General features: G+C 36.4%; 1 protein-coding gene across 2 annotated transcripts in view; it reads right to left on the bottom strand.

Moving 5' to 3' along the window:
- Positions 1 to 25,677, bottom strand: part of foxn2a (forkhead box N2a) — a 104,599-nt gene extending 78,922 nt beyond the window's left edge. For both annotated transcript variants that reach the window (XM_039738147.1, XM_039738146.1), the window contains exon 1: positions 25,525 to 25,677. The gene's annotated coding sequence lies outside the window, so the exon portion shown is untranslated. The remainder of the gene's footprint in view (positions 1 to 25,524) is intronic.
- Positions 25,678 to 26,303: the final 626 nt, after the last annotated feature.

Below are 26,303 nucleotides of genomic sequence, written 5' to 3'. Positions count from 1 at the left end.
TTTTCAAACTCCTCAAGCATATGCTTTTACATTTTCCAATGTATGCCAAAGATGAACATGAACCATGGTGGAAACAGTCCTAAGATACAAATTATTTTAAATATACAGTTCAATTCAGAACAAAGTATTTTGACATCAGTTTGACTGATTGGACATGCTCTGACAGACACAAAGCCAAAAAACGTTTAATTATCACAAAATCATCTAGCCTTCTCACATAGACACAATTGATAACCAAATGGTGTGAAATACCTCCTAGCCAAACCTAAGCTTTACAACAAATAGTAGGATCTTGCATCAGGAAGGCCAGCTCACTATTTGGTCAGAATGCCTCAGAGTTACAACTTAGTTTGAATGACCAGATAAATTAAAATCTGGCTCATAATAACTCCTTAGGCATAGGTTACTAGCTAACCTATACATTGTTGAAAACAAAGTTGGCACAGCTTTTGAAGTGTTCATTATTAGTATATTGTATTTCAAGGAAGCAAGGCTGTCTGTTCCCATAGCCAGACAGATCTTTCTTGATTTAGTCAATGCACATCTATTACCAAGTACTACTTCAGTGCATGTTAAGCAGGTTTAAAGTGAACAGGATGGCCTTATGTTGTCATGCCCTAATGAATAATGGAATGGACTGACTGCAAAATCAAATCCAAAACTGCACAACAAGCAAAAAGAATAATATTTACACAGGAATGTCTACACAAAAAATAGCAGAGAAGGGAATGGATAAAAAGACTGACCACAGGTGTCATTTTCTGTTTTCAATATTATTTTAGCCTTAAAGGATGTTCAGATATACATTCTACAGTGTTTTTTATTTTTATCAAATGCAGACAGCAGATAGAACTGCTCGGCTACACTTTCCTATTCAAATTTGACAGCAGGATTCTGCAGATGGGACTTAATATCAAGGGTAGATCCCAAAAGGCTGCCTGTGTAAATGGAGCAAGCATTGCCTGCAAGTGGCCCATTAAGGTCGATTTACACAGATTCCCATCATAACAAGAAAATGCATCTTAAAAGAAGGTTTCCATTAACAGCTCACTCAGTTGAGCAGGCTGCACTGAGAAATGAGTCCATCAGAAAGCTTAATTAACTACTATGACAGCAACAAAACAAAAAAAACTCCATCCTCTGGCCACATTTATGGAGATAAGGAAATGAATACAGTACTGTATATACAGCATGTTAAAGGATGCCCTATGGAAAAAATAAACTTTCCTTTAGTGCCATTACTGTAAATATAATGGTTATTTGTATTTGCAGAAAAAACAATGTGTCATTTATTTTCTAATGAAACTTTATGTTTGGGACAGAGCTTAATAGTGTAGGTTAAATGAACAAGCATGTATGTTCAAAGGAAGGAATAGATTAAATGTCCGAGTCTAATTCATCTATGTATAACGCGCTCTCTGTCTGAAGATCCCCTTTGGTCTCATCTTTTAAAACTGGATAATTTGTTCCACAGTCACAATCCTTTGGTTTTGGTTTATTCTCATCTCTGTCCTCCCACTTAACATTTTGTTGTACTGACCTGGGTTATGCTGTGTACTACTTGAACTTACCATTCGATATTTTTACTGGCTGGTCCCTGATGGTAATAACACCTCAATACAGCATGTACATGCAACAGAAAAATATGTTTCTCCTAAACCCAACTCAGAACCTATGCTTCAGAATATGGCAGAACGGGGTTAGATGTTTTGGGGGTTACTAGAGCATAAACTAAAAACACACCTAATTTTCCCCTAATTTGTATGTGCTGTGATAACTATCAAGTTCATCACTAGAAATGAAATTCATTCTGCTGTCTTAACGCAGCAGGTCATTAGGTTACCCATTCATTCATCCACCCGCCTATTTTTAACTTTTCCTTGTCAGGGTCAGGAAGCTTTTTTTAAACCAGGAACGATTTGCCATTGGAGACACTGGGAAAAAAAGGAGAAAAAAAAAGAATGTGTTTGGATTGTGGAGGAAGCCCACATGAAAACAATTAGAACACATACAAAAAATTAAGAGTGTCTAAGTACTATGAGGCTGTAATACTACTCCCTGCTGCATTACTGTGGTGCCACAAACTCATTAATTTATCAATGGTGAGCTGTAATCACTTTAGCCAACAGGATGCCTTTTGGGACAATTCCACATTTTTGTTATGTCACCATTTATCATTTCCTGTAATGAACAAGATTCTCTTTAGCACAAGTACTGTTTGCACTACACTGTTGGTTGGAACCCCACAACCTAATTTTGGAATATGTGGGTACGGAATTTTCCAGGGTACAGAATAGTGCCCTGAATAGCAGAAAACTAGACAAGAAACTTAATGATTTGTGTTTTTGTCATAAAACCCGAAGGTTACTTAAATTTGTTCAGTCATAGTCCTTGGGTTTTAATATTGCACTAAAGAGAAAACTGCAAATCATGAGCATGTTAGTTGGCAATTAAACTTATAAGCAAAACATCATTCAAGTTTTACATTTAAACAGGCTTTCAAAAGTGTTAAATATAAATATACAGAAAAAGATATGACTGTGATACAAGGGGAAGGGAGCTACTGTATGTTAGTACCATTAGCATTCCATCAAAACCTCCAGACAAATGCTGACAAAGTTTCAGAAATGGTAACAAAGAACAAAAGATTAATCTTGCCTTTGACTGAGCAAACAGATCTTAGATTTACCACTAGGTTGAAATATCCTAACAGTTTTCATTAACATTTTCAAGCACGTTTATTCATTATTCCTTGACAATACATTGGATGTTCCCCGTACTTTTTTTCTGCCACTTGAAAATTAACCTACACTGCACAAAAATGGAAGATGTAAAAAACATTTTTCCTTTTCTGCAATTTTCAGTATGTTTCTTTTCCATCAAGATTCTTGACTTTCACGGAGGTGAGGAGCATGCAACACAGTAAAAGTCAATTGATCACATTTTTTTTTTTTTTACACAAAAATGGGTAAGAAACCGTGCTGTCTGTCATATGCAATTTTTAGGCCTATTTGTGTGCATGCGTGAAAGATTGACAACAGGGGTAAAATGCATATTTAGGCCAGGCACTTACAAGCAATTAGTCTGGCAAATGCATATTGTTCTAAAAAACAAAGCCTGCTTTTTCATTTACCGTAAACAAACATCAGGGGCAGACGTTATAAAATATACATTACAGCAAACACCACTGATAAATAATTGAAAACCATATGTTCAACTCCCCCCACACTTTTTTGGTTCTTTGAAAACGGTGAAAGCACTTTTTTCAGGCTCATGCATGACACAGAAGATAGACTTTTATTTTAGGATAAAACTAATAATAATAAAAAAGAAAAATGGAGAGTATGGTTGTACCACATTGAGAGTGGATGCCTCAGATCTAGCTCCAGTTAGGACACTTTATGGAGTATGTATATTCTCTGGGTAATAATTTTCTCAAAAGGCCAAATAAAGTGCAAATTAGGATTAATTGTGTAAGTGTGTATGAGTATAGTAACAAGGGCTGCTCTTCCATTCAGACTGGTCCTTACTTGAATATGATCCTAGATAGGTTTTGGACATATTACCTTTAAAAATGAAAATACTTTCAAAATTGAGTAATACAGCTTATTGCAATGAACATACAAACACCTGCTGCAAGTGAATACTCCAGTCAATTGATGACCAGAGAAATGACAGTTTCTGTTATAGATGAACCTCTAACTTGTTTTTGTCCATTCATTGTGTGATACATAAAAAAAGTTTACCCTAATCAATCTAAACAAAATCCATCTAAGTATATCTTCATAAACTCTGGCCTCAAGTAACTAATCTTTGATCTGAATTTAAATGTTGGGAAGACTTAAAATACTTAAACAAACAGGCAAGAGACACTGGAAAGTAAGATCAGCGGTAGCAACAAAGGGGAAAATGAGTGCTTTCTGAGAGCAATAAAACGAGGCTTTGAGTTTACAGATCATCTTTTCGTTCAGTTTTTTTCATGGTTAGAAGTGTTGACATTTTTGAAAGCTGCCGTAAAGAAAGCATATACATGAACATCTGGCTTGTTCCCTCTCTATTCACCTTAAAGTGAAATCAATGGTGGTGGTGGTTCAATATCAAATGCCTCCTATTCTCATTATTCTACCAAAATGAGATTTATAGTTGGAGCTGAATAGTTTCAGTAATAGGTACAAATAATTAAGAAAATGTGGTTGAGTTTTTCATAGACATGTTTTATCATGTAGAAATAACTGGTATAACCAGACTCACTGTGAGCCTGTTACGAGCATTACATCATAGTCCTACAGTTAACAGTAATAACAGTCTCCCAAGTTCAAATAATGTTTATTTAGCTCGGGTAAATGCTTATTTGTTTTAATATCCATGGGGTTGGTCAGATGGGCTACCATCACGGGTTTGTGGATTAATGGCACAAGGAAAAGGCAAAAAAAAAATGAAGGTAATAATAAATAATAGTTGTTTTATTTGGATCATACTATGTTACTCTCATCTTACTCTCATTACCTAAAACGTATAGCTTCATCTTGGGCCAAATCTTTGACTTATTCTAATAACTAAAACTGACAGGCAGTAAGCATGCATTTAACAATGATGTAATGTATGTCTGAGTCGGTTTGACATAGTACAGGCCAAGGATTACACAAAAACACTAAACTTTAAGTATCTGTCCAATTACAGCAGTCTGATTAATAAAGAAAAACATAAATTTAATGTCAGAAATATAATTCAGTGATCCCACCGAAAGGGCTGTTAGTATACAAATGATCAGAAGTGTAAAATGCAGAAGCCACTTAAAATTGACTTCTTTCATAATCTGACAACGAAATCCTGTTGTCAAGTTTCCTGACTGTAAAATATAAAAGATACAGTATTTCCTCTTATGCTACAAGGACAATGTGTGCACACTGTCACAACTGGACATTTGTAAGTAGAAGATGATGTATGAAGCTAAAAGTGATCTCAACTGTAATTACCTTCATTACAAACTAACTAAAAACGTTGCTGAAGTCATTTTTACCTAAGATAATTCATTTACAGTTGAATTTCACAAGTTTGCTGAATAGAAAGTTCAATTTAGTACTATAAAACTCAGATAAAGGAAGTCCTTGTTAAGGAAATGATGATTTTATTTAGTGCCTACCAAACTAACATTTGTCACAAAAATATGAAGAATAATGCTACATAAACTGTGGAATCTAAGAATCTAACTAAATATTTTACATTCTAATGCAAAACATTAATCATTTCATGTCTTAAATGTACTGATGCATTAAGACATGGGATCTCAGGTATGCTGTCTGATGATTCAGTATAAAACATAAAATATGACAATTGCTTAATACAGTATACCCAAATCAATGTGTCAGAATTACAGGTATGCATTGAACTTTCTTGAAAATGAATTAAGTACATGTTTAGACTGATAATGATAATGCAAAAGACTTGAGGGACGCTTCGGCACAATGAAAAATGAGCAAGTGATGGGAAGTATGTTTTGGCAGAAAAATCACTTCGTTGATCTTGGCCATTGGTCAAGGAGCTCTTCAAAACATTTGAATGGTTTAGAGCAATCTCTAGTGGAATATGCCTAAATGTGAATTGCAGTAGCATTCCCATGAATTTTATAAGCTGTGAATTGGCTTATTATTTCTCAGTACATTATCAACTAAAACCATGTTCTCTTCTTCAAAGACTTACCTGTGTAGACACTTGACTGTGAATGAGCTTTTCCAAAAGGCTTGTATTATAAGTGAGCACAGTCCATGCACAATGGCTACTTCATTTGGCAATATTACTAGAGCAATGTACTGTAAATCTGTCAAGATCATGGAAAAGGGCTGCAATTTATAGGCCACTATAGGCTGGCTCATTTCACTATAGAAAGTTTTAAATGTGTTAATATAAAAGGAAAAAAGTAATGAACAATTCAGAATTTAAACCGCTGAAGGCCTAAAGTTCATAACGGAGTTTAAGATGTCAAATCTGCGGCATCTAAGATACATCATTGCCAAGCTACTCCCAGTTCAATCTGCAGTGCATAGTCAGAGGTATCTAAGCGATTGTCCAAAATCTTTACATTATTCAGAAACTTCGAATAACCATAGAAAGAAACAGAATAACAATAGTTTAACATTATTTAATTGTATATAATCATTCCCTACTCTGTAACTGTATAAAGTTAATATGCAGTCCAGAGTATTACAAGTGTAAACTTCACCAAAGACATCCTTTGTGACAAAAAGCCACTCATTTACTCTAAGCAACCCTTTTGGAATTTGTATCCTAATTATCATACTTTAAACAGTATGAGATGCCGAGTGTCAAAAATGGTACCACACAAAAGATACAGGGGACTTAATGGATACATGTTACCATTTTAATGCAACTTTCATTTTTTCCTAGTTTTTTAGGGTATCAGTTTATGAAAGTGGGCTGTTAAAACAAAATAACTTGATACTGATTATATAAAAATGGTAACACATGCAATGACACGCTTACAGAACAAAGTGCTACACTGAAGTGAATGAAAAAGAAAAACTCTGGTTGAACAGGTAACAAAAGACATGAATAGAGCGAGTGATGTCTTTTGTGTCAAGAACTAATTCCACTGGGTCTTTAGTTAAACCCAAATGAAAATTAAACTACTTTTAAATTTCTTAGTTACAAGTATGTTGTACTTTATGATCTTACCTGTGTCACACCCCCAAGATGGCACTCTTTTATAAATATGCTATTGACAATTATATAAGCATGGGAATGTTGATCATTTGCTTATTTGATTCACACCAAAATATCCTTATCCTGTTTCTAAATACAGTATATATGACTGTTTTAATAGCTACTATATTTAAATTATGTGAATTTCCCTTGGGATTAATAAAGTATCTATCTATCTATCTAAACCTAGTAAACCTATGAGACAACAGGGATTTGATGAACTTAAACTTTTCACTATTTCAAAATCTCTTACTAACTACATATTAAGCTTTGTGGCACCCCCTGCCACCCTCTAATGTCTGCCTGTAAAACTCGATATTAACACACTCAGTCTAGGGACCTAGGCTTAGATTGATTGATTTAGGTTATTCCTTGCATTTCAACAGACTAAACTGGGAAAAAAGACCAGAAAAACTGAGGTGTTCTAAAACTTTTCACCAATACTGTATATTGTACTAGTCTCTAAAAAAAAAAAAGTTACCTACAACTAAGGTAGATGCTACTTCTGCCTTTTGCATATAAATCACATTTGCTAGATTTTCATAATGTGCATGAGATACAAAAAATTGTTTTGTTTTTCAAGACAACAGTTTTAGCTGCTGTATTTTGCTACCATTTCTACAATGTTTGGAGTCTGTTTTGAAAACCTTAAGAAGAACAAAAATACATATTATTAATTTAAAAAGGTGTAGGATTATGTCAGGTTGGATGGGTTAAACCATAGCACACACACCTTAGTACATTATATAGTAGTATGAAATTATGTTCCCCAGGGCCATATGTGACAATATAACAACATGGAGGGGTGGCTAATTTTGCCTATTTTACCTAATATAGAACAATGAAGAACATCTTGTACAAATCATCATCATATTGAAAAGCAGCAATCCATGATGATTGGAGATGTACTATGGACAAGGAATGCAGACAAGAACTGCAATTAGATATGAGTCTATGATAAAGACTCACATGCGGAAGACAGAGGGTAACAGAGTGTTCAGAAGCCCGACAGCTTGTGGGAGGATGCTGTTGTTCTGTCTGGTAGTGTTGGTTCACAGACTCCAATATCTTCTGACAGTTAAGAGGAGGGAAAAGAGACTGTGGGATCGTTTTGAGATCATATCCATGATGGTCTCTGTAATGCGCACTACAACTGATCTTTGTATGGACTTGTGATCAGATGTGTTAAAGGTCCCATACCAGACACTGATGCAACTGTTCAAGACTCTTTCCATGGTATCCCTAAAACAGAAGATGATATATAACATGGAAGGCTTGCCCTCTCTAGCCAGCATAAAAACTGGAGATGCTGCTGTGCTTTCTTGGTCAAAGAGGAGGCACTGACAAAGTAAATGGATACAACTGTTAAAATGTACTTAATAGTTTAGTTACAATCTCAGGGTTAATTTAGAAGTTAGCAACTAAACTCAGGGCACAAAAAACTTTTATTAGAATTGTTTAATTGCATAGTAGTTTTCTTTTCACGTTTTAGTGTTATATTTTATACTTTAGTTGCATGTCCTATTTGTTATTGTATAATTATAACTAGCAAAATACCCGCGCTTCGCAGCGGAGAAGTAGTGTGTTAAAGAAGCAATGAAAAAGAAAAGGAAACATTTTGAAAATAACGTAACATGATTGTCAATGTAATTGTTTTGTCACTGTTGTGAGTGATGAGTGTTGTTGTCATATATATATATATATATATATTTACACACACATACATAAACATATATATATATATATACATATCTATACATATACACATATATATATACATATATATATATCTACATATATACACATACATATACACACACACATAAATACATACACACATACATACATACACACACAAATACATATATATATACATACATACACACACACATATATAAACATATATATACATATACATACATATCTACATATATACACACACAGCTATTTCAGATCAGTGCAATACGCTGCTTGTTAAAACGGATAACTCCGCTCTTACGTGCAAGTCTGCGTGGATATTATGAACTATCGATTTGTTCAAGTTCTATTTAAATTTTAAATAGAAGGAATTTTTATTTAGTCGACAGAAATATCTTTGGTAGGAATGGTAAAAACAGACAGGAATATTATTCGTGAATAAATCAACTCAAACCTTAAACAACTTATAATATTTTGCTCTCCATAAAAATTTATCCTGTCTAAATTATACAAGTTAGAAATAAAGTAAACGTTAAAAGAACAAACATTCACATTTCTTTACTCTTATGTAATTTTATATAAAAAATAAACTTAGATTTTAAATATCCCAAAAGATTTTGCTCTCCATAAAAATATATCCTGTCAAAATGATACAAATTCAAATATGAACATGCTGCATAACAAAACCTAGAAATATAAATGAAATGTGTTCTTTTCAGCAATAACAAATCAAATCATTCAGTTTCTTTGCTCATATGTCATTTTAGAGCTGGACGCCTGGCATCTTTTTTTGGCCACAAGTTCGTTTCTGTTTGGTGTGAGGTTCTGTGTTGTGGAGATTCTCAGGATGGATTGCAGGTGCTCATCAGTGAGGCGACTCCTGTGTGCTGTTTTGTTAGTCTTTATCACTGAGAAGAGCTTCTCACACAGATATGTGCTACCAAACATGCACAAGGTTCGAGCCGCATGTAGACGGACTTTTTTTGTTCTTCAAAGTCACCAAAGCGCCGTGCAAACTCAGTGCGCCAGTTTATCAGCAAAGTGCGATTTGGGAACACCGTAGTGACGACTTGGTTTAACATTACTTGGCAACATGAAAGTGAGGCAAGGTGCACTGGTGCATTTGTGTCTCCCATAAAAGCAGCTTCACTTGAAATCACTTTGTGATTGTGCACGGGTTAAAACGTCCGCTGAAGTGTCAGATTCTTATTTAATTATGCTGCTTTCTGTATCTTCTGCATTGCATTCAGGTTAACCTGATGTTTTGTCTCATAGTGCCGTCCTTAGATTAAATTCTGTAATTACAGCCACATTAGCTCCACAAATGAGACACACGGGTTTAGTAAACATATACTCAGCCTCCCATCGGTTTTTAAAGGCTCTATTTTCAGAATCAACTTTTCTCTTCAGCATCGTGTGAGCTAGCTTCGCAATAACTTGATTAACTCGGTAAGTGTTGGCAAGGCAGCTGAAGCGCTGCATTATGGGATCTGTAGTTTATTGTGTTACCAGCGCTTCATATACCCGGCTTTAATAACAATAATACAGTATATAAAATGATCTCGGGCCGGATATAATTACACGCCGGGCGGATGTGGCCCGCGCCCTTGAGTTTGACACATATGGACTAAATAGAACTTGAAAAGATATATTTTTTCAAATGTGATCGCAATTCAGATAGAGTTGACGCCACTACAGCCTGCATGCCTCAATAAGTCATCCTTCCTCGCTCTTACTTTTTACCGCTCATCTAATGAATACACTGAGTATGGCTTTACCAAAACAATCATTGATGGCTAATAAAGTATCCATTATTCGAGTATGTAGATCGGGATATATATATATATATATATATATATACCCGCAGTCGCAGCGAGAAGTAGTGTGTTAAAAAGCTAGAAAAGAAAAGGGAACATTTTAAAAATAACGTAACATGACTGTCAATATACAGTATTTGTTTTGTGAGTGTTACTGAGTGTTGCTGTCATCAAGGATTTGATTATCATTATTTCTTTCAATCAGGTTCGTATTTGTAGGATGTGTTGTGTTCAAGTTACATTCCGTGTTTGTCAATCGTTGTAAAGATGACAGGTTTCATTCATCGATTCGTTTCTTACTGCATCAATAAACAGCTCGTCTTCTTCTTTATCTGAGACCTGACACACTGCATGCACGGTTTTTTACACTGTCTTCCTTTAGCGGACATTGACTTTTTCCAACGTGTGCTTTGTTTTGGATTTATGAATATGCTTGTATGTATGAGACGCTTCATATTTTTGCTGCCTTTTCAATTGTGTAATTCGGTTTTGTTCAGCCTTTTGGAACTGTTGCTTTTATCTGTGCACTGCGCCAGTTCACGTGAGCCGCCGGTGTACATGCATCGAAGTTTCCCAGCTGTGCTGGTGCCATCTCGCTATGTCCATGGCTGTATTTAATGTTACCTTAGTCCTGGCACTTAAAACTTTCTCTCGCAGTTTCGCTGAGTTTGTACCAAACACCACCCTGACCATCTCATCTTCCTCTGCATAAGCACAGTCCTTAACCCGTGAATATTTAGTGGCAGTTTGCTATTGGATTGCCGCTGACGGACGGCCTTATATGGGCAGGCACTAAATTACAAACGCCAGCGGCAGCCTGTCTATGAACTTAATTTAAAGTGTAGGTTTACATCGTGCTTTGTTTCAGTAGCAGAAGTCATGAATATGGTTGTATATGTCACTCGCCGCTTCTTATTGTTTCGCTGCCTTCTCAATTATATAATGCATGTTTTCTTCAGCGCTTTTTAGGTCTTCCTGGTTTTCTATGTACTGCGTGATTACGGGGAGGCGTGATGATGTCACACGAAACTCCGCCCACGGCGTTGAAGCTCATCTCCATTACAGTAAATGGAGAAAACTGCTTCCAGTTATGACCATTACGCGTAGAATTTCGATATAAAACCTGCCCAACTTTTGTAAGGAAGCTGTAAGGAATGAACCTGCCAAATTTCAGCCTTCCACCCACACGGGAAGTTGGAGAATTAGTGATGAGTCAGTGAGTGAGTGAGTGAGGGCTTTGCCTTTTATTAGTATAGATTACTGTACAGTGCACAGGTATTTTAAGTAGAAATCTACTTTAATATATATTTACTTGTTTTCCCCCTAAGATTTCTCTTAACTCTTTGAAAGGAAATTTAGACATCAAATATTAACAATATGATTTATAAGGTTATTTGTAAAACTTTTTGTTTACCATCACGCATCCTTTCTTTCTCTTAACAATTCAGAGGGACATGTCCAGTGATTTTTCAAATTTGTTTGTCACTGGACACACCTCTGGTTGGAAGATCCTTGGTATTGCTAACAATACTGACAGCAGTCTTTCAAATACAATATTCATATTTGGGTATTAGTACTGATATTTATTACATTGGTTTATTTATTTATGTTTTGTTTATAACAGGAAACAATACTAGTTTAGAAAACAAATGTTACTACCATACTGTCAAAAAATGAGTACACAAGTTATCCTCCAATCCATATTAAAAGAAATGATGAGCATTAGTATGCCATGAGCAGTTAAGAAAATACAAAAAATTAGATGTGTACATGGGCATCCAGGTCTCCCGACATATGTATTTATAGAATAAAATGGTAAGATCAGCATACACACTCACACACAACCTTCAAGAGTAAAGACACACATTCATTTCAGCCAATTACAACTATTCACAACTGTACAATGGCCCATGCAAGTTTTGTGAATGGCCTTTCTCTTCTTTCTGTGCTCACTCGTGGGCTGCTCCAAACCCGTTACACTACAATGGCAGGATTCAAATTAAAAACAAATGCTTTCTTGAGCTTGTACGTTATTTCATAAAGCAGCATTGTTGCGGAGACACTGGGCAGGGCTTTCCTCTTAATTAAGAAAAGGAGAGCATTAGCATCCTTTTGAATAGCATGCAGTGTCTAATGGTATGTCTTTGGTGTTTAATCTTGTAAAAAGGGGCTTAAAAGACTTAAGCAAAGAGTCTGAGATGAATATATAGCACACGGGCAAATGTGGAGGCCACTAAAGAACCAGCAGGAGGCAGGGTGTCGGGTGTGCATCCCATAGGCCACGCTCCACTCAGGCCCCAATCCACTCTCAGTGGTTTACACTTCATGGATCAGCCTTTCCCCTCCCACCTTCTAAAGGGGTCTTCTAGCCATCCAGACATGAGGTCAAAATTTGCATCCCAAATTCAGCACAAGCCGCCCAGATTTGATTACCACGCTCTGTTATGTCATGTATCCAGGACAACTAAAGAATTACGGTCTCTTGTGGATTCAACTGCCTCCTGGCCTCAGCCTTCAGTAGAAGAAAGGGGGGTGGGGGGGACACACGGGGCTGTTGTCTCCAGATGAAAAATGTGTACAGCTGGAGTTATTATGAATTAGCATGGGCAGAAAACAAAAGTCAATAGAATTATTTAGAATGCAATGAGTGTAAGAGTAAAAAATAAATAAATAAAAATAAAATAAAAAATTATATGTACAGATTTACAGTAACTGTTTTATACACAGAACATAACTTTAAGAAAACACAAATGAGTCTGAAAATATTGTGGCTGTTAATAAACCTTTCCCACCTAAGAAGACAGCAAGAGTGACAATTTAGACATGACATTAACCCAAACTTTTTCCTATTGCTAACCTCAAACTTTGATATTCATTCTCTAGCACTGGTGGTTCCGTATGCTAATAATAATTATGGGGTTCTGAAAACACAGAACAGACAGAGAGAGAGAGAGAGAGAGAGAGAGAGAGAGACTGGATCAAATATAGAAGATGGGACACACAAAATGGCAAATCAGGAAGAACTTTCAGGGACTCTTTTCTATATTTTCATCATGCAAGCATAGATATCATTACTGTGAGGGGTTGCCTATCTGGCAAGAAGAAGCCAGGGGCAGGAGTGACACCAGGTGAGAAATAGACAGGAGAGAATTCCACAGTAAATATCATGAAGAAAAAGAAAAATTTGCACCAACAGTACAACTTTGTATGCAAATGTGGCAGCCCCTACCATTCGGATGGAAGTGATGCCCTGGATTTTCACAGATTCATATATACATCCATATACATATATACACACACACACACACACATATTTAAATACAAACTCTCATCCCGTATTTAATTCTCTCTTTACTTGTACTATATAACAAACTGGACAGAAATTATAAAATAGTATGATTATTCACTGGCTCATGATATAGAACCAATGCCTAATGACATCAATGACAGAAAAATTCAGACTTTAGACAAAAAACTATAAATACTCCTGTACGAAAAAGAATGACACGACTATATTTCTCCACTATAACAGGGAACAAAGAAAAGACCAGTATGGCATGGGCGGCACTGTCCTGCCAGTACTATCAGCAAACATTTTCTACAGTAAAACAGCTTGTGACCATTACCAGAACAGTAAGCATAAAAGTGATCACTAACCTTAATGGGTATTACATTGGATATGGTAGAAAATTATAGTGCCTGTCAAAAAATCCATGTACACATGAACAGGTCATGTAAACTCTATACTGACAATAAACAGGAGGTGACTCAAATCCAGTCATCTGGAGCTATGAGGCAATAGCACTCACTACTACATCACTATTTCACCAATGACTAATTATTTCATTGAAACACTCTTTAGCTTTTCTAAAGTTAGTTTGCTTATGTTTGTTTCTAGTTGCACAAAGAATAGCAGTAGCGCAGGATGTAAACTAACCAAATTGAACACTATGGCATAGGAAAACAGAGATTGAAACGCTGAGGCATCAAGTCTTGGAACCACAAGTGACAGACCAAAATCCCATGCATGGCTCAGTGTGTCATCATAAATATGTACCTTGCTTATCTATACTAGTTTCTCTGGGTTTAGAGAAATCTGTATTTGCCATATAAGACAACATAAAGAAATACAATTTGGATAAAATTCCAGTTTTACATCTTAGGCCTCTGAAAAATGCATGTCCTCAATGAGTAACCTGGCAAAAAACAATAAAATCAGTTTGTTAAATAGTATGATTTACATAGTTAGCTCTGTTGTAAAAAGCTATATGAGTAGGCAAAGACTTGCTGGAAAGCACAGTTATTGTTTACATAAGCAAACTGAAAGTACAATCATCTTCACATACTTGTGGGACTCCACCTGATCTGAAGAGTGAACACAAAATACAATTAAGTATTCCAGGCATTGTGACAGGAAGTGAAATTCAACAAAGAGGCTTACATGAGTGCAGACACATGCAATGCCACAAATGCAACAGATCCCTACCCTGACTTGTATGCTCAGTAAATAAGAAATTAATTAATAGGTCCTCCAACTAAAGCAGGACAGAATGAGCTACAGCTTTCACAGGCTTGAGTAATAATAATAGTCAGAAAATATTGTTATGCTCCTAGTACTCTGAGTCATAACAATTGTCAATGCACTGAGTTTCTTTGGCTGCCTTTATCCATTACAGGTTGATGGGAGCCGTTGCCTACTACAGAAGTAATTCTAGTTCATCTGTGTGAAACACTCAATCATACTAGGCCAAATTACAGTCTGTTTGAAAATGGATGTTTTAAATTCTACAAAAAGACTGAAACTGCTGGAATTCTAAAGGATTCCTGCAGATCACCACTATACACATAAAAGAAGTAATAAAAACAATATCTTATTGAAAAGTGCATTTATGAGTTATGGATAAATGTAGGGAGTGCAAAATACTCAATCAGAAATCTGAGAGCACCACATAGCTTAAGCAATCACTATTAACAAATTATAATATGCATTTCAAAATTATTAGTTCCATCTGCGGATTTTCAATCTCTTTTATTTAAAACCACACAGATGAAAGCGAGAAATGTCACAAAGTGCAAAACAAAATTTGCTAACAGTATCAGAATTAATGAGGACCCAAACAATGCACTAAAATACTTGAAAAGAAAGTTTACCCTTCTCAACATATGGGGCTTATTTTAATACTTACCAAGGCTCTGTCAAGGTGCCAAACCATTTTATATCTCTTATTTCAACTGTTAATACAACACATTTTTCTCTTTAAATTCCTCATTTTCAAGGTCACCTAAAATCCCTGAAAAGTCTAATTGATTTAACATTCAATTTAACAATATTATTGAATTGAAACATTAGATTTGCAAAGAAAGTTATCTGAAATAGAGATGTAGGTAGATGTCACAACCCCAGTCCTACATAACTTGTTGGTACTTTAGACTTTAATGACCAAAAAGAACAATATGCTACATGCACCTCTACTGCAACTACAAGTCCACCTTACTTCACTCTGGTTCTGATGACAACCTTCAAATTTCAAATACAACACATGGGACATCTGAATCTGCAGCAAACAGTTTCAAAAGCTACAGATTAATGCAAACATGCTGAATCTTGTAAATATGTGCACAACCATAGTTATGGCAAAGGTATGTCTTTAGCCCTACACTCATAATGTTTGGCAAGGACTATTAGTTACTACTGATGTACTAAATACTGTGCACCAATAACAGTCAGAAAAACCAAAAGCACTCTTCAGTAGGGTGTGTGACTAGAGTCTTTAATAAAAAAAAAAAAATCACACCCTATGATGAATAAGTGGAGTTAAAGTTATCTGTCAACAATGTATGATGCTGCTTTTGCTTTGGGAAGAGGTTTCAAATATAATTCTCTATACAAAGGTACTATAAAACAATAAATTGTGATATATTATATAATAAAATCAGTGGTAACAATATTGTGGCATACATTTCAAAAGGTTTCTTTTACAATTTCTGCCATTACATTAAACAAAAACTGTCCAGCAGACAGTAATATCTGCACTTACTTGCATGCTTGTCAGTTGTCATATTCAAATTTTTCTTTATGATTCAAAATCATTTAGCATAATAATACCTCCAGCTCCCCAACAGAAAACTAGAGATAAATTCTTATTCTAGCTGTTTCCTTTTATTAAAACACAAATATGGACTAGTTTCTCCTTAATATTTCTCAGCTACACGTCTGTGAGGATTTCCGTACCGATCTGTGGCACATTGTATCAAAGAGCACAGCAGGATCCATCTCATCTACCTCAAATACAACTGACAAAAAGGAGGTCCCATCGTGCCAAAACACAAAGTGATACAGAAAAGAGAAAGAGGGAGTGACTCCCACTAAGCATCACAAATCAAAAAAAAAAAATACAAAAGTTGCACCAATCTTATTAAACAGTGCATAGTGTACAAAATACAAAAGGAACACCAACCCCACTATGCATCACACAGTTCACAAAACACAAAAGAGATGCCAAACCCATAAACTATCAGGCACTCCAGAAAATACATTATAAAAGTCTGGAAGTGAGACATAAACCCTGCCATCATCACACATAAGAAACCTAATGTCAACAAGCATTTTACAATACAGAAAGTGAAACTGCACCATCTGATAAGAAACATAAAGTGTGTGTATGTGTGTCTATGTGGGGAGTAATCCAACAAACTGAACTATACGGAGAAAACATGGAGGCCTAGTGTAACCAAATATTACACAAAAGAAAAGCACACAGCAACGAATATAAAAAGTAGTGACGCTCTTAATGCCAAGCATCACAGACAAGACAAAATAAAAAGAGACCATATCTAAGCAAGCTACATGCAGTCCAAGAAATATATAAAAGGGGTAACCTTATCACATTTACCATTTTTCTTAGCTGCTTAAACAAAGTCCTCAAATGATTACATGCATCCACAAAAGAGTCTGTCAAAACTACAAAATCCTACATTATTAATGCATTTATGACAAAACACTATATCTACTGAATAATCTTGGATTGCTTTCACAGAGAACTAGTGATGAGCGAACCCATGTGAATTTTCTTTGCCTTAAGTTTGGTAAAATCAATGAAATGTTCACAAACTTTACCAAACTCCGCAAAATGCATTAGGGTCAATAGGGAAGGAGCAATTAAGCTTGTTTTGAGTAGATTATAATGATGCGTAGAACTTTTAAGTGTCCCTAAGGGCTAGGGAAAAGTCTACCAACTATGCAGAACCAATTATTGTGCCCAAAAATGTAATCAAAGCTGTAAGGCAGCAGTGTCACTGTGCCTCAAATAGTGAAAGATAGAGATGGAACAAATGCCACAAGCTAAATATAACAAACGGCCACAAAATAGCAATAAGTAAATAAAATACAGGGTGGTCCAGATCTAATTATGCAGATCCAGATTGTCTGGATGACTTTGACTTATGCGGGGAGGATTCCAGTTTGGCGTAAAGACAAATCTTCATGTCGTCAGTTTGCACACTTCAATGGTCCAGGATTTTTTGGGTGATTTTCTATGTATTAAACTTAATAAGTTATAGCATAATGAAAATTGCATAATTAGATCTGGACCACCCTATATACATCATTATACTCACAGAGTTACAGTTTTGGGGCAGACATTGGCTGTGCCATGAATTGGTGGCATCGGACCGTCGTCCTATTGTTTAAAGTCTCAGCTCCAGGCATTGCAGCAATTTCTTTTTTGTAACACATGTACTGTATCTGTGCAGATGCTTCACATTTAAACACCTTGTAAACAGTAATAAACATTTAGTTTTTAATGTCTTACAGCATCTCCTTTGTTTTGTGATAAGGGGAGGGATAAGGCTCTTTTGAGGTTTGTTTTGAGGTTGGAGCTGCAAACATGGCTAATTTGCATGCATAATTAGCCATAGAATGCTGCAGTAGATTGCCATACTCCTAAGTATACTTTTTTGTTTATTTTTTTAAGCAAATGTTGGATGTAAATCTGGTCAGTGTTTCTCAACCTTTGTGGCTTTAGAACCCATTTTTACCTTTTTTAAGTTTACTGACCCATGTCAAGTTGGGGTTGAAATGGCTGTGAATGGAAGAAACATGTGTGGGGAAAAATATAACACAAAAATGTCACGTGCATTGGTGACTAGGGGTAGCCATGTCAGCAATAATCTTACAGTAGGAATGCATGAAAGTTCTACCCATGGCTGCTACAGTTCTGTGATGTCACGCTGACCTTGTAAAGCATCACTGGGAGCTTGGAAAAAATATTTGCCTAAGCTGGCTGCACATCGAAATTACAGGAAAATATTGGGCAAACAATGTCAACAGCAAACACATAATATACACTGTTAATAACGCTTTGGCGAATTTTGCCAATCAATACTACACAGAACACAACATTTTCGTAAACACAAATACCATACACTTGACACAAAAATCAAGTAAGTCTTGCTCATCAAAATGGCTTATACTACATTCAGTTTGAGTCCATCATTTTCTCATGCCTTTAAAAATATATTCAATGTGCAAAATAAGGCAAGCAAGTATGATATGTGAGATTATAGTGAGTCAATTCTCCAGTACTTTATCCACAGCTGAAAATAATCAACCACTTGTTCTGTCAACCTTATCTCAGATGTGCAAATTGTGAATAATATATTCTCACAAGCACATATGCTGCAAAGTTCCCAATGCATTGTGTTGTTGAGAACATAGCGGGGCAAAAACCTGATCTTGCAGAACAAAAAAGGGTCTTAATGTTTTGTTGGAGTCAGCCTTAGGGAGGGTAAGGCAAAATTGCCTTGAATATTTCAGATGAAATTCTACGCCACACTTCTTGACCACATATATAGCCATGGTGTAAGTATGTCTTCTGTGACTACAGTAATATGGATGTTTAGGAAATTGGCATACATTTTGCATTACTGTATTCATGTAAACCTGCTCAAAGACTAACATCTCAGAATCTGTTGTATAATTGATGGACTTTGCTCATCAAATTATTTTTGCATTTATGGAACTGAACTACTGACACACACTGGTGGCAGAGAAGCTGAATTTATACCTGAACTTGAGATTAAAACTGTAAACAATACCATTAGACTATGGGAGATTCAGAGTGTTGTTGTACAAATGACACCAACTTCAGTATAATACCTTTGTGAGTCTGTCCAGCACGGGCAGACTGATGAACAAGCCCTACATGTCTGTGAAGCAATTTCGCTGGGTTGCTTTGCAAATAAAAAAACTACAGGTAGGGCCATAGAATAATGTGTATTCTTTCAGTATTTCTGAGAGTAATTTCAGAAAGTACTGAAATAAAAGATATTTATGTAAACTGTTTTGTATTTGTGTCTAAAAAAGGAGGTAAAAGCAAGTGAAAACCCTGTACAATTGGGTATGTGGATTGCACTTACACGTTTTGTGAATCTAAACAAAGTTTCAGGAATTGCATTTAAGCAATTGAGAAAAATTTTAAAACATGTATTTGACAGAACCCAATAATCACGAACCAACCTCATCATACATCACACAGAGCAAAAACTGAAATATTAACATAGGGATTTAATCTCTCCAAGCACAGAGCACTACATGATTTTTTTCGTGTTTTTTTTAACTGAGGCCGTCCAGCAAGCAGAACACTCTGAAAGTGATACAAAAGCAGGTACAAATCCTACCAAGTCAAGCCTACTGCAAAAAAATAAATAAATAAATAAATAAAATATCACACAGGTTTGCTAGGTTAATCCTAGCAAGTGTAAAATACTACAAAATATAACAGAGAAGACCAGTCATGCAAACTATAATAAAAATCATACAACAGGGTGGGAAAAAATACGTGTATTACTTAAACAATTAAGGAAGCAACCAGCCTCACATTTTAAGTGATTTCATTATATGACCCAAATGTATAAATCAATGGTTCCAAAATTGTTCACATGAAAAAATAAGTAAGAGTACACCCCTTTCATAACACAATGTTTCAGCCACTGCTCCATCTTTAATTAGAATGAGGGGCCTACAAAACTGTCTTTAAAATACAGGTAAAGCTCAGTCACTGCTATTCAATTCTTTTACTTCACATCTGTGATATTGAAAAATCACAGCCCATCACAAACTAGCCTTTTGGCACATTACAGCAGGAAGAGACAATATGTTGATTAATAAAAATATTTAATACTTTATAAAAAAAAAAGCTTTAAAAGATTATTGATCATTTTCTTTGTATAAGACTCGCAATAACACACTGGTAACTGCAAAATGAAAATGAAAAAGTAGCGGGGAAATATACTGTGTGATTATTTAGAATATTGTATTGCATGACTGTGGGACAACACACTCATGAACTAAACAGAATGGGCTTTTTATAAGTGTTTTGGTTAGGACAAAGCAAACAAATTTGTTGAAATTTCATGTTTCCCCAAATCTCCTGATTTAAAAGTACTAGCTTTTGTCATGTAATCAAATATTACCTGAAAAAATGACATACTGGCTTAATCCATTTCATGTTCATAAAAAGCTAGATCTAGCTTAAAGCAGTTAAAAGGTTTGATCACTTGCCCATCACAGTGCACACTCAAACACACATGGCCAGTCATAACTCTCCAATTGAGCTTTCAATCGTGTATTTGTGACGATGGAAGAACAATGCTAATGAGAACAGGACATGCAAACTCCACACTGAAAGTAATTCAGTCAGGATTTAAAAACAGTAACTTTAAGATTGTGAAATAACAATACCACTAACAGGTCCAAAATGTAAAAAAGGCTCAAAATGTGAGCACGTTTTTAAAAACCTGCACAGATCTGAAAATTTTTTTTTTTTAAACTTTTAACCAAAGCTAAACATGACGTTTTCATTTTTACCTTGTTCTTCAAGTTAAAGCAAAGACTTGCCTCATGCATGTAAATTAATTTATTTTTACTTCCTTCATAATATGACTATATAAACACCAACAAAGAAGCTGGTTAAACCAGCCCAGTAACAGCATGGTTAGGACACATGAACTAAAATGTTGACTGATGTTCTGTTTTTTTGGGGGGTGGGGGGGGGAGGTATTTGGGTGACATTTTTTCACTATCAAAAAAAAAAAAAAAGGGTCTCTAAAAAGTCTGACTAGCCAATTTCCTAATACTGGTGGGTTTGTGGTATACACTAAAACTAGGATTATTTAACTGCATTATACACAGAAAAAAATTAATTGTTATAAAGTAAAAAATAACACCATCCAAAATCTCAAAATGTGGACAAATAGGTGCTTCTTGTTTGTCTGAGCCTCAGTGCTCAAAAGCATCTACATTTGAATTACTCTACTGTCCAGTTGTTGGGGCTCATCTCACAAAAACTTTATCATTTTCAGTAAAGCACTAACCAGTTCAGGCTACTGGCAAGGCAGGCAGTAGCAATAGTAATGCTGATTCTGAACTCTGAACTGGAAAATATACAGCATCTATCATATAGAGCAAATACCACCATCACCACCACAACCACCCCACAACCAGGACTAAAAGAAACAAAAGAATAGCATTCTGCTTACTGAGCACTATGGCACTATGCAGACACCTTGAAGAGTGTTCACACTGAAAAATCTAAATTGCATTTCCTTGCCTCAAAAATCAGCCTAACGCTTCACCCTGTTTAATGTTGATCTTTATCAGCGCTGACAAGCATCTGTTAATTTCCTTGTAGTCTGGCACTGGCACTAATTCTATGTTAAACTGCAATCTAAGCAACAAAAAGCAAAGATCTTCTGACAAGTTCAAATTTTTGAATTCTGTGGGTGTTTTTCACTGGGAAGTTGGATTGGTACACTAAAAGCAATAATTTCGGAGCTACTATCATTCCTTCATCATCTAACTGCTTAGCAATATTACATTAAATACATATCCTATTCATATTGAAGAATAACCAATTTAATTAAAATGTAGTCTTACCAACCATGCACTCATTCACTTATTCCAATACAGTACGTGGTAAAAGGAAGGTGGCTCACTGAGCAGAAAGTAGGAAACGACCCAAGATGAGACAAGTCCATTACAGTACACATTCATGCACACATTCATAAGGAATTCATGTCAAGCCAATGTTTACAAACATATATTAATTTGAAACACATTAACATAGGATATGTTACAAAAGTCAATTTCTCTGAGGTAGAACTGTACAAATACTGGGACAATGTTGAGACTACACAAAGAAAACAGCTAGACCTTGAACCAAATCTGGATGCAGAGCTGTGAGGCAGCAGATTACCACCATGTCCCAGTAAACTAATGTGACACTATGAAGGACATTTTTTTTTTTTTTTTTGAGGCACAAATTATTAATAATCTTAAATGTGGGTGCCAATTGCAAAGTGTGACTTAACATAATTACTATTTTTAATTTACTTCTTGGAATGATGCCTTTATTCAATGCAGCTTACAACATTTGAAATTCAACTGGTTAAATATGTTTTGTTTTGGAGCACATGCAGGTGAAATAACTTGCTTAGGGGTCACACAGTGTCAGTAGCAAGATTTGATCCCACAAGCTCAGGGTCTGAAGTCCAAAGCCTTAACTACTATGCAACACTTATTCATAAATAATTTTGCTTATGAATATTTAAGTATCACCTTTCCTGGAACACACCACAAAACAATTGGATGCAGTCATAATAAACACAGTAAAAGTAACTTAACTAAGGACAAAGAGAAAACTCCACCATCAATCACTTACTTTTTATTAAAGTATCAGATTATGAATACATTTTTACCAGAAGTAATATTATAATATTAAACATATACGTAAATAATCTGGATGACTCTGCATATTATAATTAAATACAGATAGTGTTAATGAATTCTCTATAGAAAATCTATTGCAAATGCTAAAAATGTCAAACTTTACATCTAACTTATTTTAAAAACTTTTTAAAAATCAATTTTAGTTAGCTACATTAGTATTTAAAAAAAGCATGGCCAGTTTTGCAGACTTGGTGTCTATGGTTGGGCTGGTAACAACAGAAGACAAAACGGGTTCCTTAAAAACCACAGCTGCTCCCTAACAATATAAATGAGATGGGGGAGGGACAATAAATCCAAGTTAAAAGAAGCTTTTGGACATGGGATTGGGTAACTTTTAAATGACAGTCAAAGGAGAAAAACAAATGTTGACTTAAAAATATGCCCCCACCACTCCATGTTTTTTTATTTGTTTAATAGAGAGTGTTACATTAGCAGTAGTATAAAAATAAACTGGAGGATAAACTACTTTAAGTGTGGTGTTGGTAGCAATTATCACCTAGAATGTAACTAGCTTTCCCTGATTTTGATTTTTTCATGGAATTCCACTGAAAGTTTGCAGGGCAGATAAACAGGTATGGCATAAGGATACAAACTACAATTTTAAATTGCTTAGAAAACAAGTGCCCATGTTTGGGGTTAAAACTGGACACTCATTAAAACCAATTACTAAACTCTTTCCAAAAAAATAAAATTTCAAGTAGTGCTAGCAACACTTCTGCAAATGGTAAATGTGTGATTGTTCTTTATATTTCCTCTCATTGTTTTAACCTAATTTTCAACAACAAAAACGCGTGCCACCGTTGTGGGAATGTGGTCTTTGCCCGACAAGAATTCGCATAATTCAGTTAAAAAGCCAGGTGGCCGACCTTGGGCGGAGGAGGTACGGGGCTGAAGAAGGTCTGTCTAGTTGATGGAGATAGCTTGGGAAGAGGCAACAAGCGATGCGGACACTTTGAGGGGAGCTGCTCTCTCTTGTGACCACTGCCAGATCACTGGCCTATGTATGCTGCTGGCTCAGCACTGCCTGGCTGATGGACCACGTGTCTGTGTCACTCTGGACAGTCAGCGGAAACAAGGCGACCAAAAAATAGATATATTTATATAAACCGGCATAAATCATTGAACGCTATCAATATCTGAGATTTCCACCGTACACCGACAGAACCTCGTCTTAACAACTGAAACCGTGGCTAACCCGACACCTTTTCAGGTGGCACCATGTCATCATCGTTGTTTTTTTTTTTATTTTTATTGGGGACACAAACGTTAGGGAGCGCATTGCTTTGCACACACACTCATAACAACACGGTCGAGCGGAAGGAAAAACAACACCCAACGCAGACTCTCTTTAAATGCAACACAACAATAAAGTGGCTTCAAGTTTGTTTTTTTATCTCGGAAGCCAAAATGCGAGAAGGCTGGAAAAAAGATACGGTCCGTCAGCTGAGAAAAAGTGCTCCATGTTGCAAAAGACTCGAATGCGTGTGAACGACAGCGAGACAGCTGTCAATCATTATAGTCAAGGGGCACAAAAGGTGGATGTGCGGCACGCAGGAAAAATGAGTCACGTCACATGAACCAAAGGCTCCCCGATAGCTTGCAGGATGTCGTCTCCACCCAGCTTCACCCACTACCAACTTATTACCGACCTCAGATCAGGGTACCCACTTCACATGGGCAGATTCACATTGTTATACATTGTTTTAAAACATGCGGCGTGGTCCGCCAGAGTGGCACGGCAGGATTACAATACAAGCATTTTATACTAGTTCGTTCATTTTTATTTATATCCGTATGTGCATATATAATTATATATATATATCCATGGGTAGGTTCTGAATTTTATATATGACACTTAACCTCGCACGTGAATCGAGCATCACTGAACACATACGCAAGGGAGATGGTGAGAGAGAGTGTGTGTGAGGGGGCAATTGCAAACATTATCATCTAAATCGATGATCATCTCGGTATGGGTTAAGCAGCTAAAACGTTAAAGACTTTTCGCGTTTATCACACTTGAAACGCACCCATCGAAACAAAATGCGCTTAACACCTTTTTTATTTCCGAAACGGGACTCATATCTCATTTTTTCCATGTTGCCTGTACGAAATCCGCTTAAAGTTACAAGGACAGTTTAGTTCAAAAAGAGGAAGAACATTCACCAAAACAAAAATACGTACAAAGCGGCAAGGAAAACAGTGCAGAAGTTAGGGCGCGATATACCGCTACATACATTAGGACACCCCCGCATGCTGCCTCAATAGCTTTCAATTTTCAGTGTCACAGAGGAATGTGAAACAAAAAGAAAAAAAGCGTGGGGTAGAGTAAGCACAACCTCTAATTTCGGACCGTACTGTGACCCAGTAAAATGCTTTTCGTAAGAAAAAAAAATAATTTTCCCCCCTGGCGTTTTGTTTGACTACTTATTATACACAGGTTTGTAAGGAAGCCTTAGTTATAAAAACCAAAGAGCAATTAGAGCAAACCTTTTTACTTACAGTCATGCACGTCGCGCCTGTTTTGCAATATGGCAGTGAATCAGTATATATGTGCATATAGACGCCTGTCTCTCTCCGAGTGTCAGAGATCAGCAGCTGCTGCTTCCTCCATCCACGCAGCGCAGAAATCACACCGCACAGCCACGCTACCAAAACCCCCTGCCGTCGCCAGGGCAACAGAGCCGGCAGAGCCAATAGCGCTCCTCTCGCTCCGATATCGCTTGGCAACTGCCGCAGCCTGTTCCCCCCCTACTATGGGGCTAGGGCAGGAAACTGCAACCGTGTGCTCTCCATTTTGGCTCTGCAAGGCGCGCATAGACGATCGGAAATCGCCGTTTAGTCCAAGAGCCCGAATGGCGTCTGTTTCCTGATAGCCGTCCTGCAGTGGCTCACATTCCGAAAGCGCCTCAAGCGCAGTCATTTTCCGTTTCTATTTTAAATTAGAATGTTACCACCCCGGGTTGGTTGCCCCTAAAATAGAAAAACACAAGGTTGACATTGAGAATATTGGGCGTGTTAGAAGTAGGATAAAGCATACCGGTCAATGGATTTAGGACATATTCTTTTTTTAAACCAGCGGCGGGAGTAAGTACACCCTGGGAATTGCGGCGCGTGGCAGGGTTGTGGCCAATGAAGGGACGGGGCTCGGAGTTACTGTGCGTCATTTTGGCGGGGAAGTTACGCCAGCGGATAGGAACTTGTGATCTGTGTGACAGAAGCTAGCGGAACCAGCGAAAAAAAGAAGAAAAAAAGTCTCCCTCCTCCTATCTCTGTTACCA

This window comes from Polypterus senegalus, chromosome 16 (genome assembly GCF_016835505.1).
Source record: "Polypterus senegalus isolate Bchr_013 chromosome 16, ASM1683550v1, whole genome shotgun sequence".
NCBI classification, from domain to species: Eukaryota; Metazoa; Chordata; class Cladistia; order Polypteriformes; family Polypteridae; genus Polypterus; species Polypterus senegalus.
The sequence above is the reverse complement of the archived record's forward strand: the minus strand, read 5'-3'. Positions and strand labels throughout refer to the sequence as shown.